Below are 20,691 nucleotides of genomic sequence, written 5' to 3'. Positions count from 1 at the left end.
AAAGCTTTGACCGAAATTCCACTTTTTGGTTAAACACCATCCACATCTTCATACTTAAGGGAAACTCTAATTCCATCATAACAACTTTGAACGCAACTCTATGAATAAACACTTGAATGCACCGAATATGGACATATACCATTTGTTAAGAGGCTAACAAACTTACAATATGAAGGCAACACATATATCAGCTTTAGACATTCATGGTCTATATGAGAAACAAACAACACGTGTCGTACCATAGCGGCGAGTCAAAGAATAGCCTTATGTTTACGTATTGTTACTTGGATCATGCCAAAAGAAAGAAGAATTAGCCTTAATATACCTGGAGTAGGGAAAAATCCGTATGATGTTCTTGAGAAAGATTGCACCGTACTCCTTTAGAGTTGCAAAATCCCGTTGCTAATTTTTCTAAGAAGTTTCGTATGAAATTAAGTAACTTACGTTACTATCAAGTATCATCTTGGAGGAAACCTTCTTGCTGAAACTTTTTATTAATCTTGGAGACACAAAACGAATTGAAAATGGGGTATTAAGTCTTTTTGGAATGAAATCACGTAAAACAACTTGCTCAAGCAACATAAGTGCTTAATTTCAATATATAAGAATCTCCTACCTTAAAGACTTGTAGGGCCCACTTTTGGGGTTTATTTAATCCAAAAAATTTCATACACATGCCACTTATTTGTCAAGAGCAATGAGTCACAATGACTTAACCCCTAGTTGCCACGTTCTTGGCATAGTAACCTCATCCAAATTCTTTTTAGATAAGTACCAATTATCCACATAATTAATAATTGTCTCAAATTACTTAAAATTCTACTTATTTTTAATACACATTATATATTATACTATAATATACTTTACTATCATGGTCATGTGACACCATACAAAATAAATAGATACACTATTATTTTATTAAAATACCCATGTAAATATATATATTTTTAATTTCTAATTTTCCTAATCTCATATAAATAGTACAAATTTTTGTATGCTTAATTTTTAAAATGGTAAAAAGATAACCTTCTTTTCTTGTGAGAAAATAATTTATATCTTTACAATAAAGAAATTTTTTTTGTACTATAAATTCTCAAAACAGAAAAAGGATAACTTTTCTTATGATAAATACTATATATTCGTATAATAAATAAAAACTCATTTATAAACTCCCACATGTCATGTATTTAATTTAAAACTTTTCGCAACCATATAAAATCATATCTATCAACCTTTACTGAAAATGGTTTACTTGAAAGAAAATACATCTCAAGCTAATATATAGTAGTTCCAAAATTCTTCAAACTTACAGGGTCTTACATCCCTATCTTCATGTATAACCTTAATCCCTTCCAACTCATATGTTATCACTTCGACGAATCCTAACGTTAAAGTACGGGATGTAACAACAATATACCTGTCACACCTCCTTTTTACACCCGAGAGGGCATATAAAGGAGTTTTTTCCAATTAAAGTGACATTAATCGAAATGAGATTATTTTATTTAATTTATCAGAGTAACCACTTGGAATAATTTATGGTGTCCCAAGTCACCGGTTTAATTTAAAATCCCAAATCGAGGAAATTTCAACTTTATTTTAAAAGCCTGCGAATAAGAAATTCTAGATAAGGAATTTTGTTAACCCGGAAGAAGGTGTTAGGCATTCCCGGGTTCCGTGATTCTAGCACCATCGCTTAGTGATTTATACTTGGCTTAAAAATGTCTAATTACTTATTTTAGAACCTATGTGTATTTACCCTTTTTTAACCGCTTTTAATTGCTTGAATTTTTCGTAATGAAAGAATTGAGTTACGCGTACGTATACTCATTTCCTTTGGCGCGTCAAAAATCATGTCACGTGAACGTGTCCACAATTAATAACGCTTTGTTTATTTTATTAAGAAAAGTTTAGTTAAAGTTGCGCGAACGCATCCCTCGAGTTATTTTTTAGAATTAAATTCGCAATTATGTTACGCAAACGTATACATAATTACAATAATAGTCTAAATCGAGCCTAAAGCAAACTACGAGTATTTGATTAAGGCGTAATTGTGAAGTGCACCTAAAGACATGATTATATCACTAAACTATTCTACATCATGTAGCTAGGTGTAAAGGTATAATACTACATGAGATACTTATTTGAAATAAATGTGGCAACTTTATTTATTAGATGCCAAACATGCCCAGATTTTGAAGTTTAGGGCCTGACAAAGGTTGAGTCCAAATGAACTCTAACCCAAGACATATATTGTCTATTATTCAAACAACTAAATTAATTCTAAAAGAACTTGGGCCTGACTTAATTCAGATGAATCTGGCCCAAATAAATCATTAAGCAATTAATCAATTTAAACGTAATACATTCAAGTAGATTTGGGCCTACTAATGAGTATAAGTAACTCTGGCCCAAAATCTATTTATGGACAAATAAATAAACTTAATAATGAGTCCAAGTGAACTCTAGTCCAACACATATTTGAAGGAAATTTAAAATTAATATTCCTCATGACAAAATGCAGGATTTTAACTATATTTTTGTTTATCTTTTGAAATAGAAAAGTAAAAAAAGGTCTTCAATAAATAAAATCTGTTAAATTTTAAACAATCTTCCTACTAATTTGCCTAAGTCTTTATTTTCGAAATGCTGATTTTTAAGCTTATTTATAGTTCAAAAATCTTGAAGTGTGAATGCTATTGATCAACTCATTTTTGTTTTAGTAAAAATCAAAACACAAATTCATAAACCCAATTGGCTTTGGGCCTGAAAATGTATTATGGTTATCACTTAATTACTTTGTAAAAATCTGATCTTTTGACTTTAAGCTAATAATAATCCAGCATTATTTAGCTATTAAAAACAGTGTGGTAAATTGCTAATTTATTAAGCTGGTTCAACACACAAGGAAATGCAGTAAAATTATTATATTTTTTGCTAACTGAATAACCAAACTGCCTATTGCTATTCTAACAGAATTTCTGAAAAATGATTTATGTGATACTACTACATATGAACATATAAATTTTATAAATGTATGAATCTTTAAGCAGATTCTGTAATTTTCAGAACACTTTTAAACTAATACATTTGCTTAAAATATTGTAAACAAATTTGCAACATAACAAACAAACAAACTTCAAACTAATCGTAGATTTATCAACAAATTTCCATCATGATTCAGCGAAAGAATGAAACTTTACACTTTTTGTTAAGAAAAGTACCTTGACAACAACAAGAAAACAAACAGAAAGAAAATAAGTCTCTGAAAAGTTGAGTGAGAAACAGCAGCAAACCCAAACAGAAAACAAAAACCAGCTTCCAAAAACCCAAAAATCCAGAAGATAGCGTAAAAAACCAGCAGGAGTTCTTTGCTAATAGTGAAAGAAAGAGACTCCAAAGTAGTGCAGAATCATTGTATTTTTTTAGATCCAAAATGTATATCCAGCTCTGTCTATAATGAAAAGAAGGAGTGTCTTTATAGAATGAGGAGGTGAAAAGGGATAAGAATTAATGTCTAAAGAATCTGTCAGAATTCCCTATAAATTAGGGAAAATGACATTTTCTTTACAGAAATGGACAGCTGTCCAATTTCTTGTACCTTCCTTATCTCAGAAAATGGACAAGTGTCCTATTTCCGGATATTTTTTGGATCTTATCCTTTTTCCTCCTCAGCATTGGGACAATTGTCCCTATTCTAGAAAGTTCTAGCACTTTCTGAATGATTTTTTTTAGAATTTAGGTTTCCAAAATTGACCCTTAAGGATCTTGGAATTACCTCAAAACCGGAGTGGTTTCGGACCTGAGTCAGAAGACTCTTAGCCTAAATAGCTTGGGCTCTTAAACTTTAACAAAACTATGGGCCTGTCCTTTAGCCAAGCCTAATTTTAATACAAAAAATAAAAAAAATAAATAATATTAAAGCAATGGGCCTGTCAATTTAGTCAGACCCAAAACATTAACGACAATAACAAAAATGAACCATTAAGAAAGAAATGAAGCACTATTTTTTTATTTTTTATATTTTTACTTTTTTAATTGATTTTTGATTAATCCGTCTAATTAATTAATTAACAAATAAAATAACAACTACATAATAATATAAAACTAATATAATATGATTATACTAACTTTACATATATTTTAACTAAATTCGGTTTTAACTAATTAATTAATTATTACGGAAATAACTAAACACAAAAATGTGTTAAAAATAAATAACAGAAATAAATAAATTAAAAAAAAACAGAATGCGTAAAAAAATAGAATAAAAATGCGGGGAAAAAAATGACAGAAATAAATGCGGAAATTAACGGAAATAAAAAAATGCGTAAATGACGGAAATAAATAACAAATGCGTAAATAAAATTACAAAATTTAAAGGATCTAATCGTGAAAAAACCCTCAATCCAAGACTCCCGTCTTGGATCTAAAATCCTTGATGGAAGATCTTGATTGGAGGATTTTTTAACGGCTAAAAAAATAGAAAAGTGGTAGATCTAGGATTTTGGCCTTTTTAAATCCAAGATCTAGGGATTTTGGTTGTGTTTTTGGGGATTTGGTTGGTATGATGAGGTTTGGGAGGATGAGAGGAGTGTATGGTGTGAGTTTGAGAGGTTTTGGAGTTCCATAGCCGCCTTGGGCGATTTTCGGCGGCGGGGTAGTGGTGGTGGGAGAGTTTCGACCACCATTTTATTTTGGAGGTGTTGGTTTTTTGTGAGTTTAGTTGGTGGGGTGAGGTAGAGGAGGAGAAGAGGAGAAGATCGGAGTCATTTTGGGGTTTTTTGGAGGTTGGCCGCCATCGGTGAAGATTTCCAGCGGGCGGCGCCGCCGGTGGAGGAGGGTGGCGGCGGGAATTGGAGGAGAGAGAAGAGAGAGATGGGGAGCTTTAGGGTTTGGGGTGTTGAGAGAGAAGTGGAAGAGTGGGGAGTTTGGAAATGGGGGGGGGGGGGTGTGTGTGTAGAAAAGGTCCTCGGGTTATGCCGGGGAAGTCCACGGGTTATGCCGGAAAAGTCATCGGATTATGCCAGAAAAGAAAAAAGGTCCTCGGGTTATGCCGGGGAGGTCCACGGGTTATGCCAGGAAAGTCATCGGGTTATGCCAGGAAAGCAAAGGGTCCTCGGGTTATGCCGGGGAGGTCCACGAGTTATGCCCGAAAAGTCATCGGGTTATGTCGGAAAAGAAAAAGGTCCTCGAGTTATGCCGGGGAGGTCCACGGGTTATGCCGGGAAAGCCATCCGGTTATGCTGTGAATCAACTAGGGAGTGGAGCCCTGTAATGGAAAAGACTACCAGGTTATGCTGGGAGCGACTAGGGAATGAGACCCTATGCTGAGAAAACGTAGCTAGAGATTGGGGACCCTAGGCTACCATGATTTTGAATCTTTCTTCTTCTTTTCTTTCTTCTTTCTTTTCTTCTTCCTCTTTTTACTTTACTTTTATTTTATGAATGAAGAGTTTTTTAAAAGGACTTCCCTTTTTCGTGTCCACTTTTGCTGCAGAAACGTTTTGGTTTCTGCATAACTTGTTTTTATTGTACATGCTTCTTGCAAAGTTGTCTTGGACTGCACATGTTTTCAAATCAAAGAACAATTTATCAGTTTGAAACGGTGGTTGGTTTTGTGGCCTTGATTATTTTGATCACTTGATCTCGGCCCAACTCTTTTGATGAAAATCTCCATTGCTCGCTGGCTTTCTGGACATCGGTTTCCTTTCTCAACCTAGGGATCTTGACTTTCCGAAATTTCGTGTGACGGTTAGCCCGTGTGGGGCTTTGGCCTTTTCATCTTATTCTGCCTTTATGGGCACTTGACTTTGGATTTCTTTCCTTTTCAAATAATTTTGAATCTGGAGCATCCGCCATCATGGACAATCGAGATCTACTTGATGCACCCGCTGATGCTGGGTGCTTTTCCTTGAATTTTGGCTTTTATTAAGCAGAACCTTATAAAACCAATCTTGCCATATTTTCTTTGTATTAGTTTCGGAGAAGGATTAAACCGAAAGGGATTCAAAGAAAAGTAAACAAAGGACATGATAATGAATTTAACGAAAAGTGTCCCTTTCGGAGGGAAGGAAAAGAAGGACTTATTTGGAGTGCATGCAGACCTCAATAGACATGACATGCTTCTTGGACTGGATACCCAATCTGCGCAACCATCCAATCTCACAAAGACCCTTCATAATTCATATCTCAAAACCGAGAAACCTTGCCAGGACTCTTATCAGTGCCGATGGTTGAAGGAATTCCTTCTTTTCGATCAATGGCGCCCTTTGCGTGTTTTTACCAACTGACCTCTCTCATTTCTCTTCTCACCGTCGCCTTATAGTGCTCTTTGCAAGTTTTCACTAACAAGACTCTCTCATTTTTAATTTCTCTGCTCAACATCGCCTTACGGTGCCCGTGAGGGTTTTCACCAACAAGACTCTCTCATTTTGATTGCATTGGATCCAAGTAGCTGCGTTCTCCGATCCTTGAACACTCTTACTGATCGGAAGGACTTGAACAAGGTTAATTTGGATCGAATTACAATTTTGGAACCATTCAGGTGGGATCATCGCCGAACCATTACAATATCTGCCCGAGTTTCACTTTTGGGGAAATTTGGATTTTTGTTTTGGTGTGACTGAACCCCAGAGAGAGGATGCCTACGTATCTTTTCGGAATCAAGTCGAATGTAGTTCAGGGAAACTTTGTTTTTGATTTTGATTAGATTTTTGATGAATTTTTTATTTTATTTATTTATTTTTTTCGGGTTTCAAAGAGGATAATCAAAGAAAAGTAACCGGCTCAAAGGGTTGGCAAAGGATTGGAGTGTTTGGGGTAGCAAGAATGAAAGCCTTCGTCATCCCAATCGGATAGTATTGGTACCACAAAAAGGGTTAAACATAATACTTTTTGACCGCGTCTGCATTTACAGCTGTTTCAGGGTCATTTCCTTCAATGTCTCCCAGGTACAACGCCCCTTTTGACAACAATTTTCTTATAATGTATGGACCCTTCCAGTTTGGAGCGAACTTTCCTTTAGCTTCCTGGTGGTGAGGGAGAATACTCCTCAAAACGAGTTGCCCCACTTCAAAGTTCCTAGGCCACACTTTCTTGTTGTAAGCACAGGGCATTCTTTGTTAATACAATTGCCCGTTGCAGACTGCGGCCATTCGCTTTTCATCGGTCAGGGTTAACTATTCCAGACAGGTTTTGACCCACTCATTGTCCTCAATCTCAGCTTCAACAACGATCCGAAGAGAAGAAATTTCAACTTCTGCAGGTATCACGGCTTCAGTGCCATAAACCAATAGATATGGGGTTGCTCCAACTGATGTGCGCACAGTTGTGCGATATCCCAACAATGCAAACGACAACTTTTCATGCTCGAACTTTGGATCATCTTTCTAAGAATCTTCTTGATGTTTTTGTTTGCTGCTTCAACAACACCATTAGCTTTGGGCCGATGAGGGGTCGAATTCTGATGTGTGATCTTAAATTGCTCACATATCTCCCTCATCAAGTGGCTATTCAAGTTTGCAGCATTGTCCGTAATAATAGTTGTAGGGATACCAAAACGGCAGATGATGTTGGAGTGCACAAAGTCTACCACTGCTTTCTTAGTGACAGCTTGCTTCAACCCATTTTGTGAAGTAATCAATGACAACTAATATGAACTATGCCCATTTGAAACTTTTGGCTCGATTGGCCCAATGACATCCATACCCCAGACAATAAACGACCACGGTGCTAACATAAGATGCAGTTCTGTAGGTGGTGCATGAATCAGGTCACCGTGCACCTGACACTGATGACATTTCCGGACAAAACTGAAGCAATATTTTTCCATAGTCATCCAGTAATAGCCTACTCGAAGGATTTTCTTTGCCAGGATGTACCCATTCATGTGGGTCTACACACTCCTGCGTGCACTTCATGCATGATTCTTCTGGCCTCTTCGGCATCCACACATCTTAACAAATTGAGATTTGGAGTCCTTTTGTACAAGACCTCCCCACTCAAGAAGAAGCCGTTGGCAAGCCTTCTAATGGTTCTCTTTTGATCTCCATTGGCTTGCTCGGGATATTCTTTTGTTTTCAGAAATCTCTTGATATCATAGTACCATGGCTGAACATTTGGTTCCACCTCAACCATATGGCAGTAACCATGCCTTTCTCGGATTTGGATTTCTAGAGGGTCAATGTGAACAATGCCTGGATATGGCAACATCGAGGCGAAAGTAGCGAGTGCATCAGCTAACTCATTGTGAAAACGAGGGATGTACCTGAACTCGACTGACTTGAACCTCTTGCTAAGATCTTCCACATGTTTACCGTATGGAATAAGCTTGACATCCTAAGTTTTCCATTCTCCCTTAGCTTGTCGGATGATCAGATCTGAATCTCCCATGATTATCAATTCTTCCACATCTTGGTTGATTGCCATATTTATAAACATAATGCAGGCTTCATACTCGCCAGTGTTGTAGAAAAACCGAAGTCGGGCTGTGGCTGGATAGTGTTGACCAGTGGGTGAGATCAAAATTGCCCCGATCCTGACACCTTTTGCGTTCACAGCTCCATCAAAGAATATTTTCCAAGCATTGGTGTCTTATGATGTTACCTCAAATGAATTCACCTCCTCGTCCGGGAAGTAAGTACTCAAGGGTTGATATTCATTATCAACAGGGTTTTCAGCTAGGTGATCTACTAAAGCCTGGGCTTTCATTGCTGTACGGGTGACATAGAGTATGTCAAATTCAGTGAGCAGGATCTGCCACTTTTCTAACCTCCTTGTGGGCATCGGCATTTGGAATATGTACTTTAAAGGATCTAGCTTGGTGATGAGGTAAGTGGTATAGGCCAATAGGTAATGCCTAAGCTTCTGAGCAACCCAAGTTAGGGCGCAACAAGTCCTTTCCAACAGGGTATATTTGGCTTCATAACTTGTGAACTTTTTGCTCAAATAGTAGATTGCCTGGTCTTTCTTCCCGGTCACATTATGTTGCCCGAGGACCCAGCCGAAAGAATTCTCCAAAACTATCAAATACAAAAACAAAGGCCTCCCAGGTTTGGGTGGGACCAAGACTAGCGGATTTGACATATATTCTTTGATTTTGTCGAAGGCTTATTGACACTCATCTGTCCATTTAATCGCCACATCTTTCTTCAACAGTTTGAATATAGGCTCACAGGTGGAAGTCAACTGAGCAATGAATCGGATGATCTAATTCAACTTTCCCAACAGGCTCATAACCTCTTTCTTGGTTCTCGGAGGAGGCAAATCCCGTATAGACTTTATTTTCGTTGGATCTAGCTCAATGCCCCTCTGACTGACTATAAATCCGAAGAGTTTTCCAGACGGAACCCCAAATGCACATTTAGCTGGGTTTAGCTTCAAATCATACTTACGCAGCCGCTCAAAGAACTTTGTCAAGTCCCGAACATGGTCGTCCTGTGTTCTGGATTCAATGATCACATCGTCCACATACACCTCGATTTCTTGGTGCATCATGTTGTAAAAGATGGAAGTCATGGCTCTCATATAAGTTGCCCCGACATTCTTCAAACTAAAAGGCATGACCCTATAGCAATAGGTGCCCCAGGGTGTTGTGAATGCTGTCTTTTCTGCATCTTCTTCATCCATCAAGGCCTGATGATACCCAGTATAACAATCCACGAAAGACTGTGCCTCATGTTTGGCACAGTTGTCAACAAGGATGTGGATGTTTGGCAAAGGAAAGTTGTCTTTGGGACTTGCTTTGTTCAGATCTCAATAGTCAACGCACACCCAAGTTTTCCCATCTTTCTTTGGCGCTGGGACTACATTGGCCAGCCATGTGGTGTATCGGACCACTCGGATCACCCCCGCCTTCAACTGTTTTGCGACCTCTTCTTTGATCTTGTCAATGATATCAGTTTTGAACTTCCTTTGTTTTTGCTAGATAGGGGGATAGTCGGGGTAAGTCGGCAGATTGTGTACCACTAGATCAACACTTAATCCTGGTATGTCATCGTAGGGCAAACACATCTTTGAATTCAAACAAAAGCTGGATCAGTGCATCCCTAGTTCTTTCATCTGTGTGAATGCTTATCTTGGTTTCTTGGACCTCTTCTGAATTACCCAAATTTACTGGCTCGATTTTATTTAGATTTGGCTTAGGCTTATTCTCAAATTGTTCCAATTCTCGATTTATTTCCCTAAAAGCTTCTTCTTCATCATATTCCGGTTCTTGATTCATTATTTCACAATTAGACAGCATGTTTGGATCTGGGCATGAAGTCCGCAAGCATGTCCTATTATTTAAAGCCACATTATTAGAACTGAAAGAAGAAATAAGAAAAAGTAACAAAAATAAAAAAGAATAAAGAGAGAGATTCATGAACGATGAAATATTGATTTTATTTCATTGAATTTTGAAGATAACAGGGTTAACAATGGAATTTAAAGACAGTAAACTAAAAGAAACATCCGAATTACACCCTGAAATAACTCGTGATGTAGATAAGGTGGCAAGACTAGACTACTGGGATTCCCGCCAGACTGAGAAAGGAGTAGCCTTCTAGTTTTACAACTTGGCGTTAGGCCCCGTATAGAGCACCTCAGCAGTGCTCGAGCCTTCTCCCAGATGGACCATGTGGGTTTCATACAGCATCTACCTCATAGCTCCACATATTTCTTCAATTTCTTTGGCCGTGAAGGCCTCATCTTCTTCTTCTATGTACTTGGGCTTGACGAATGTTTTGTAGAGATGCGAAACCGGCTGAGGTAAAACCCAACCATTGCTCTTTCATTCATTTGCCCATGTCACATCAGCTTCTGCGGCGTGAAAACCCACACCGAAGAACTTCTTGCTGGTAAGTAAAGTGATAGGTTCTATGATACCTTGCAATGATGCCCCGAGTCCCTTCCCAAGCTTATAACCATGCTTGATCATTTCAGTAGCGACCATGATGGACGCATTTGACAGAAAAGGCTGAGGACATGAGCTTCCCTCCTCACATTGATCTGCGACCACCACCTTGAAAGCTTGATAAACTATATGCTCGCTACCTTTTCTGGCTTTGAGACATGGGACTGACGGGTCCCGGTATATTGACTGCTCATCTTCTCCATGAACTACAATTTCCTGATCTTCATATTCAAATTTCACCATCTGGTGGAAAGTGGAAGGTACGACCCCTGCCGTGTGAATCTAAGGCCTTCCCAAGAGGAAATTATAAGAAGTGTCCATATCTAGGACCTGAAATGTCACCTCGAAATCCACAGGACCGATAGTCAAGATCAAATCGATCTCGCCTATGGTGTCTCTTTTGATACCATCAAAGGCACACACACAGACATTATTAGACCTGATTCTCTCAGTCCCAATCTCAATTCTTTGCAAAGTTGAGAGAGGGCATATGTTGACCCCCGATCCACCATCCACCATGACTTTTTTCACATAATACCCTTCATATTTAACTGTCAGATGGAGAGCTTTGTTGTGAGCGGCCCTTCCGGGGGCAAATCATTATTGCTAAAGGAAATTTGATTGACTGCGAAGAATCTTTACTGTCATCCTTTCTAGTTGTTCGATAGAGGTTTCAATTGGAACATAAGCATCATTGAGGGTCTTTATCAACACTTTCTGATGCTCAGTTGAGCTTACCAGCAGAGACAATAGCGAGACCTGAGCGGGAGACTTCCGGAGTTGGTCAATTATCTCGTAGTTTGCAATTTTCATTTTTCGGAAGAACTCCTCTGCTTCTTCGGCACTAACTGGCTTTTTGATCGGGAAGCGTTTCTGCTTGGCATTTTTCACTTCTTCCAGATTAAGGTACTTCCCCGATGGGTTAGTTTCATTCACTTCCCCTTTGATTTCTTTCTCCTTGTACGTCATAATTGCTCTATTGTAGTTCCAGGGGACTGTAGTGGGGTCTTTCATGGGGCTTTGTGTTGCGCGACTAATGACCACGGGCTCATTCAGTCTGGGTGGAATCACTGGTCCCCATACTACGTAAGTCCTTTTGGGTACATACATCTTGGGTCCCTTGTTCAGCTCAAACTTCTTAGGAGGACTCAATGCCAATTTTTCTTTCCTGTGAGCTCGGGGAACATAAAGAATGGCGTCTTTAGGGGGTACTGCCCCTGTTTTGGTTTCCATAATCTTTTCTTCATTTCAAGGAGTGGAGTTACTCTTCTTCTCCCCCTTATCTTGCTTTACGGAAACTTTTGGCTTCTTTTCCACATCGACTATGGCAATGATGGCTTTCAGAGCTAGTTCAAACTCTTTATCTTTACAAATCATCCCAATGACCGGCCCGTTGTTGTGAGCCGATAATGGGTTGTTGGTCACATTGGGGATCTCTTCGTCTTTCAGTACTACCCTCTTCTGCTCTATCAAGTTCTCAATTGCCCTTTTGAGAGTCCAATAGTCTTTGGTGTCATTCCCTTCCACCCTAGAATGATAAGCACATCGGGTACTAGGTCGGTAGAAAGGTGACTCTAGGTTTTGTCTATTTGGGGGCACAGGTGCAACAAACCCATTTGGACCAGTTTAGGGAAAAGGCTAGAGTATGATTCACCAGTAGGTATGAAATTTGTTCTTCTAGGTGGTTCCCGAGCATGGGCATTGTAGGTGAAGTTATTTTGTGGAGGTCCGGGATTATGCTGAGCTTGGTGAGGAGGGTTATTTCTAGGAGGTAGAGCTCTATTTTGGTTAAACTGTTGCTGAGGCCGAGCATATGGCTGGGCGTTCATCACCGCGTAAGGCTGGGGGGCCATAGCCTAAGCCACATCCTGGTAGGGATAATAATGTTATGGTGCGCTTGGAGGGAAGTAACCTCTAGGTGGACGAGGGTTTCTCAGACCTGAAGCCGCCATCGCCACTTCTTCCTTCTTCTTTCTGTTCTCTACACATCCGGACCGGCTTTGAATTGCTTGGGATGTAGCTCTTATGGCAGATTGGCTCAATATGCACCCTGTTTTCAGACCATTCTCGACCATCTCACCAATCTTGATGGCCTCAGCAAATAGTTTCCCCATTGTAGACATTATATTCTGAAAGTAGTCAGCCTCTTGGACTTGTAGAAAAACACTAACCATTTCCGTTTCATCCATCGGGGGCTTGACCCTGGCCACTTGTTCGTGCCATTTAACAGCATATTCTCAAAAACTTTCCGATGACTTCTTCTTGAGATTTGACAGAGAATTCCTGTCAGGAGCTATGTCTATGTTATACTGAAACTACCTGACAAAATCTCAAGCCAGATCATCCCAAATGTGCCAACAAGATATGTCCTGATCCATGTACCACTCAAACGCAATGCCAACTAGACTCTCTCCGAAATAAGCCATTAGGAGCTCTTCTTTTCCGCCTGCCCCTCTTAATTGATTGCAATATCTCTTGAGGTGGGCTATGGGATCCCTGTGCCCGTTATACTTTTCGAACTTTGGGGTCTTGAAACCCAAGGTCAAATGCACATGTGGGAACATACATAGATCTGCGTAGGATACACTCTTTTGTCCGCTCAAGCCTTATATATTCTTAAGGCTCTGTTCCATGCTCCTCATTTTTCGAGTGATTTCCTCCTGCTCGGGGTTCTTTGTAGCCTTCTCTTGTCCCGCGGTAAACTCATACCGGGGTTGTTGAGGGTAAGAATTAGTGGTGAAATGGGTGGGTTCTGGTGGAAAATATGGTACTTGGAAAGTGAAAGATGATGGATCAAAGCTTGGCTGGGCAAAGTCGGCTGTATCGCAGCCGAGGTTGGTGGTGCGGTAATATGTTAGAGGCCACTCTCGAAACTACCTGGGGGCAAACCTCAGAAGGTGTTCTGGTGAAGTAGGCTGAGATGGTGGGTTATCCACGTGGGATATTCGGGTAACTTATTGGGACATTTGAATTTCTACTTGCTCTGGGAAGTAGCTTAGGGAAACCAGGTATGGCACTTGGCGGCTCTCTACCGTTGGACAGGCATCCCACATTTCTAGCACGCGGAGGCGCAATACCCTGTTCTTTTCAGCAACCGCTGACTCTGAGGGTGGGATAACCGATAGCGGGCTATCCTCTGGGATGGGAATTTTTGGTGGATGACCTTCTGATGACGTTTCTACACTACCATTGGATTTTGTAAAGTACGGGTGTGAAGTTAGGTTACCATAAACCAACCACCTTAAAAACAAAACCTATACTCAACAGTAGACAACAAACCGATTAGTTTGAAGCAATTAACACATATGGAATCACACATTGGGTTGTGATGCAACTATGCAGTTAAATGTGTTTCTACATATTTTGCAACAATTGCATGTCTCATCTCAGCTTTTGTTTATCTCCCCATCTTTCTCTTTCTCTCTTTTGAATTCTTATTTTCCCTCTTGTTCTCATTCTCTTTTCCTTGTTTTCTCTCTTTTCTTTTTCTTTTTTCTTTTGGTTTTCTCTTTTCCCATTTTCTCTTTTACTTGAGTTATTTACAAAAAGCATGATCGGATCCAATGAGGATTGCCTACGTATCACGATGCCGCATGAATCATATCATCACGTAGTTCAAGGAATAAATGCGAAATAAATAAAACTTTTTTTGGGTTTTTTTTCAAATTTCATTGAAAAAAGACTTCTAATTTTTCCCTATTACAAAGACTCGATCCTACATACTTGAGAATTGAAAACTAAAATAGACTCGAAATAGACTTAGGAATGAAAATACAGACTCAAAAAAGGAGAAAACAGTCAGGAGTACAACAATGCTTCCAATCCTACTCTAGGACAACTAACTGGTCTTGCTACGGGCCTATGCGCCATGTCGTCCTGGAGGCGATAGAGATCATCCATATCTGGTGAACAAAGATCATGACCATGGCGAAGAACATGGACATGGTCATGTCCTCACACTCATTGCACTTCATCACGATGTAGTCGACGATTCTTCTAACCCTTTCCCTGATGATGCCCTTTTCTTGCAACAACCACCCAATCTACTGAGATCTAGCCTCCAAAACCCGGGTGGCCGTATGATTCTGTTCTTGCAAATGCTGTAGGTCTCCCTCTAGCTATGCCATTAAGGCGTAGCAATGTTCCCTCTCGGCCTTTGAAGCTATTGCCTTGTTTAGTCATTTCGCTCTCAAGGCTATTAAGCTCCTTTTTCCAACCCATGACCCCTCTGTCATATCTTTCCTTTAATTGTCGAACGAAAGTTGCCCGCTCTTCTGCATTTTGGCCAACTTTGCTTGTACTTTCACTAACTCAGACTCATTCTTTTGCAAATCATCCTCAAAGTCACGTACTTTTTGGGTGAGGTTGTAGATGAGCCTTTCTTCTTTTCTACTTCTGCCAGGGTTCTCAGCTGCTATTCTCATCTTTCGAATTGGGCCCGAAGAGCTTCATTTTCCTGGGCCAACCATCTTCTTTCACCCTCAGCTTCTTGTGCCTGTAGATCATTATTGAATACAACGTTTCTCAATTCTTCCTGCAAAGCATGAATGGTGGCTTGATATTTTTTCTCCTTCTCATCCCAGACCAACCTTTCCCAAATTTTATCATCAAAAGCTTGAACATGAGGTCTCTTGGTGGGTCTTTCGGGCTCAGGCTCAGGCTGACATTTGCACAAAACCTTCTTTCAAACTACACAGCATAATTCGGGTCCACTTCCCCTCTTGCAAGATCCGGCACCTGGGTGTCACCTTTCAGATATCGGCAACCATTCCAATCCTGTTGGACTAAAGCCTCAGGCAGTGTTGTTTCTGGGTGTAACTCAATGACTTGGGTACTCAAATCTACATCCTCGGGCACCACTTGATACCTTCCCAGTTGCCTTAGAACTCTTTGCGGTGCATATGGTTGGATACTCCTCAGGCCCATTATTATCAAGTAGCCTTTTGAAGCTGTCATGTATATGACTTCTGTTACCGGAAGCCACCCTAGAGTCCATTCAATTTGACTCGCCCTTAATGTCCTTAAGTGGGAGACCCAAGCTTCAAAACCTTCTAGAGTTTTTTAATCTTTTACCCTCTCCTCATGGCTCTTTATGAAGTTGTTCCCGTCGACAATGTGACTCATGAACTTGGGGTGACAACAGAGATGTTCGATCAACCATATTTGAAGAAGAATGTTGCAACCCTCGAAGAATTGAGCCCTGGTTTTACATAATGTCAATGCCCGATAAATGTCTGCCAGCACTAATGGAACAAGTGTGTGATCTTCCTTGGTAGTGACGAGTTGTGCAATTTTGGCCATGCGAGTGTCTATTGTCCCTTTCGCATTTGGAAAGACCATGATCCCCAAAAATGTCACGATAAAAGCGAACAGACGATGAATTTTCCAAGTGCTCTTATCTTGTTTGTTGCTCAACCCTTTTTCATGTGTTTCAAAACCAGCTGAATGCCCGAACCTGAAGTATAAGAAGTAGAAAGAACAACATCCTTTGGTGACATGAGCCTTCTTCATTTGTTTCCTAATATTCAGAAGATCGAAGAATTTGTGCACAGAGCGAGCCCTTGGGAATATGAGATGTTGCTTCCTCAAGTCTTGGCCAAAATTAATGTATCCAGCCATTTCCTCCAGAGTAGGGGTGAGCTCGAAATCGGAGAAACGGAACATGTTGTGGACAGGATCCTAAAAGGTTACCAAGGCTTTGATCAAATCCTCCCGGGGTTTGATACTCATGATGTCTATAAGGGAACCCAACTACTTTTTCACCCCATCCTGGCCATCTTTATATAAATCATTCCACCACATGCGAAGCTGCAACTGAGCCCGTTCTATGACAGATTGTGACTGGTTCTGTGATGGGTCCTGGACAGTATTCATTTGTGAGGGATCCTAGACAATATTCATTTGTGACGGGTTTTGGACAGTATCCATTTGTACTTGCGGAGGGTTAAGGTTAGGGTTGACTTTTGTGGACTCTTTTTGAAAAACAAGTTTTTCCAATTTCTAAAGAAAATCAACGGACAAAGACCCCTTTTATTGCTACTTTAGCAAAAATGGTCGTTTTTGCAAACGTGGCCCCTTTGCAATTCCAAATAAATTTTGAGGCCATGGGCAAGTATTTTAATGGAAAAGACATCTTTTAGACAGACTTGCCCATTTTTCCCAAAAATAGCCTTTCGACAATTGAAAGGTAATCTAAGGCTATTCCGGTAAGAGCGACTTAAAACACAACCGAAGCTGGGTCGGCTTATTGTTTTGACCAAAGCCCTAAACTACACTTTACTTGATTATTTTTTTTGTAAAAAATGAGACCGAACCTTATGTGGGTTGCCTACATATCCCACATCTGGTGAGAATCAGACCTACGTAGTTCGGTCAATATTGACATAAAAAAATATGATATTCGACTCACTTTTTGTTGAAATATTTTCCTTTTTTTTTCAAAAATTTTGGCAGAGTTTCGACATTTTCAAATACCGGGGTTTTTAGAACCGGGTAAATTCTCTATCCTACCTCACTCTTGATTTTTCTCTTTATTTCCTTTTCCTAGCAAGTCAATATGCAAGCCGAAACAAATAAATATTCACATAGCACGTAGGATGCATCAGGATGGTCTTTATTTTGGGTACACCTGTCCTAGATGGACCCAACCCCTATATTGAGTCCCCAAGGTCAAATGCACGTGATGCAAATAATCATTCCTACTAGGGATCCGGCATGAGGCTGCGTTATTCTAGGTTTTAAAACCTAGGTTTGTGTTCTAGACCTGGCTTACCCGAGCGGACCAACTCGAGTCAAGGAGGGAGCAACGTACTGGGAGCACGAAAGTCTGCCTGGTCTTATTGCTTGCCCAACCCCGTCTTATTTGGTATAACTCTAACAGAAAAGTGGGCCACTCGAACATGAGCACCGTTTTTTAGAAGACTCAGAAGGGAGGTGTAAGAAGGCATTTAAATACGGTTCAAGTAATAGCAAAGCGGTAAATGACAATTAGCACATTAAGTCCACAAAATACAGTAATATCAACAATAAAGCCAAATAAAAGATCACATTAACAAGCTCGAATTCTTGAACCCTGAACCAGAAGTTCTGGGTTCTTATCCCTAGCAGAGTCGCCAGAGCTGTCACACCTCCTTTTTACACCCAAGAGGGTATATAAGAGAGTTTTTTCCAATTAAAATGACATTAATCGAAATGGGATTATTTTATTTAATTTATCAGAGTCGCCACTTGGAATAATTTATGGTGTCCCAAGTCATCGTTTATTTAAAAATCCCAAATCGAGGAAATTTTGACTTTATTTTAACAGCCTGTGAATCAAAAATTCTAGATAAGGAATTATGTTAACCCGGGAGAAGGTGTTAGACATTCCCGGGTTCCGTCATTCTAGCACAGTCGTTTAGCGATTTATACTTGGCTTAAACATGTCTAATTACTTATTTTAGAACCTATGTGTATTTACCCTTTTTTTAACCGCTTTTAATTGCTTGAATTGTTCGTAATGAAAGAATTAAGTTACGCATACTCATTTCCTTCGGCGCGCCAAAAATCATGTCACGCGAATGTGTCCACAATTATTAACGTTTTGTTTATTTTATTAAGAAAAGTTTGGTTGAAGTTGCACGAACGCATCCCTCGAGTTAATTTTTAGAATTAAATTCGCAATTATGTTACGTGAACGTATACATAATTACAATAATAGTCTAAATCGAGCATAAAGCAAACTACGAGTGTTTGATTAAGGCATAATTTTGATGTGCACCTAAAGATGTGATTATATCACTATACTATTCTACATCATGTAGCTAGGTGTAAAGGTACAATACTACATGAGATACTTATTTGAAATAAATGTGGCAACTTTATTTATTAGATGCCAAACATGCCCAGATTTTGAAGTTTAGGGCCTGGCAAAGGTTGAGTCCAAATGAACTCCAACCCAAGACATATATTGCCTATTATTCAAGCAGCTAAATTAATTCTAAAAGAACTTGGGCATGACTTAATTCAGATGAATCTAGCCCAAATAAATTATTAAGCAATTAATCAATTTAAACGTAATGCATTCAAGAAGATTTGGGCCTACTCATGAGTACAAGTAACTCTGGCCCAAAATCTATTTGTGGATAAATAAATAAACTTAATAATGAGTCCAAGTGAACTCTAGTCCAACACATATTTGAAGGAAATTTGAAATTAATATTCTTAATGACAAAATGCAGGATTTTAACTATATTTTTGTATATCTTTTGAAACAGAAAAGAAAAAAAAGGTCTTTAATAAATAAAATCTGTTAAATTTTAAACAATCTTCCTACTAATTTGCCTAAGTCTTTATTTTCGAAATGCTGATTTTGAAGCTTATTTATATTTCAAAAATCTTGAAGTGTGAATGCTATGGATCAACTCATTTTTGTTTCAATAAAAATCAAAACACAAATTCATAAACCCAATTGGCTTTGGGCCTGAAAATGTATTATGGTTATCACTTAGTTACTTTGTAAAAATCTGATCTTTTAACTTTAAGCTAATAACAATCAAGCATTATTTAACTATTAAAAATAGTGTGGCAAATTGCTAATCTATTAAGATGGTTTAACACACAAGGAAATGCATTAAAATTATTACATTTTTTGCTAACTGAATAACCAAACTGCCTATTGCTATTCTAACAGAATTTTTGGAAAATGATTTATGTGATACTACTACATATGAACATACAAATTTTATAAATGTATGAATCTTTAAGCAGATTTTGTAATTTTCAGAACACTTTTAAACTAATACATTTGCCTAAAACATTGTAAACAAATTTGCAACATAACAAACAAACAAGCTTCAAACTAATTGCAGAATTATCAACAAATTCCCATCATGATTCAACGAAAGAATGAAACTTTACACTTTTTGTTAAGAAAAGTACCTTGACAATAGCAAGAAAACAAACAAAAAGAAAATAGGTCTCTGAAAAGTTGAGTGAGAAACAACAGCAAACCCAAACAGAAAACCAAAACCAGCTTCCAAAAACCCAGAAATCCAGAAGATAGTGTGAAAAACCAGTAGGAGTTCTTTGCTAATAGTGAAAGAAAGAGACTCCAAAGAAGTGCAGAATCAGTGTATTTTTTTAGGTCCAAAATGTATATCTAACTCTGTCTATAATGAAAAGAAGGAGTGTCTTTATAGAATGAGGAGGTGAAAAGGGATAAGAATTAACGTCTAAAGAATTTGTCAGAATTCCCTATAAATTAGGGAAAATGACATCTTCTTTGCAGAAATGGGCAACTGTCCAATTTCTAGTACCTTTCTTATCTCAGAAAATGGACAAGTGTCCTATTTTCGGATATTTTTTGGATCTTATCCTTTTTCCTACTCAGCATTGGGATAGTTGTCCCTACTCTAGAAAGTTCTAGCACTTTCTGAATGATTTTTTAGAATTTAGGTTTCCAAAATTGACCCTTAAGGGTCTTGGAATTACCTCAAAAGCAGATTGGTTTCGGGCCTGAGTCAGATGGCTCTTGGCTTAAAGAGTTTGGGCTCTTAAACTTTAACAAAGCTATGGGTCTGTCCTTTAGCCAGGCCCAATTTTAACACGAAAAATAAATAAATAAATAGTAACAAAGCTATGGGCCTATCAACTTAGCCAGGCCCAAAAAATTAACGACAATAACAAAAATGAAACATGTGAGTACGTGATTTTTGTCTCACGAAAACTACTCCAAAATTAATCAAAAATAAAATAAATTTCTTTTAGTGTGCAATTTTTGAATTTGCGTGGTGTTAAATATTTGTGTTATGTCC

Source organism: Nicotiana tabacum, chromosome 18, assembly GCF_000715075.1.
Source record: "Nicotiana tabacum cultivar K326 chromosome 18, ASM71507v2, whole genome shotgun sequence".
Taxonomy (NCBI): Eukaryota; Viridiplantae; Streptophyta; class Magnoliopsida; order Solanales; family Solanaceae; genus Nicotiana; species Nicotiana tabacum.
This window is presented reverse-complemented; position numbering follows the sequence as displayed.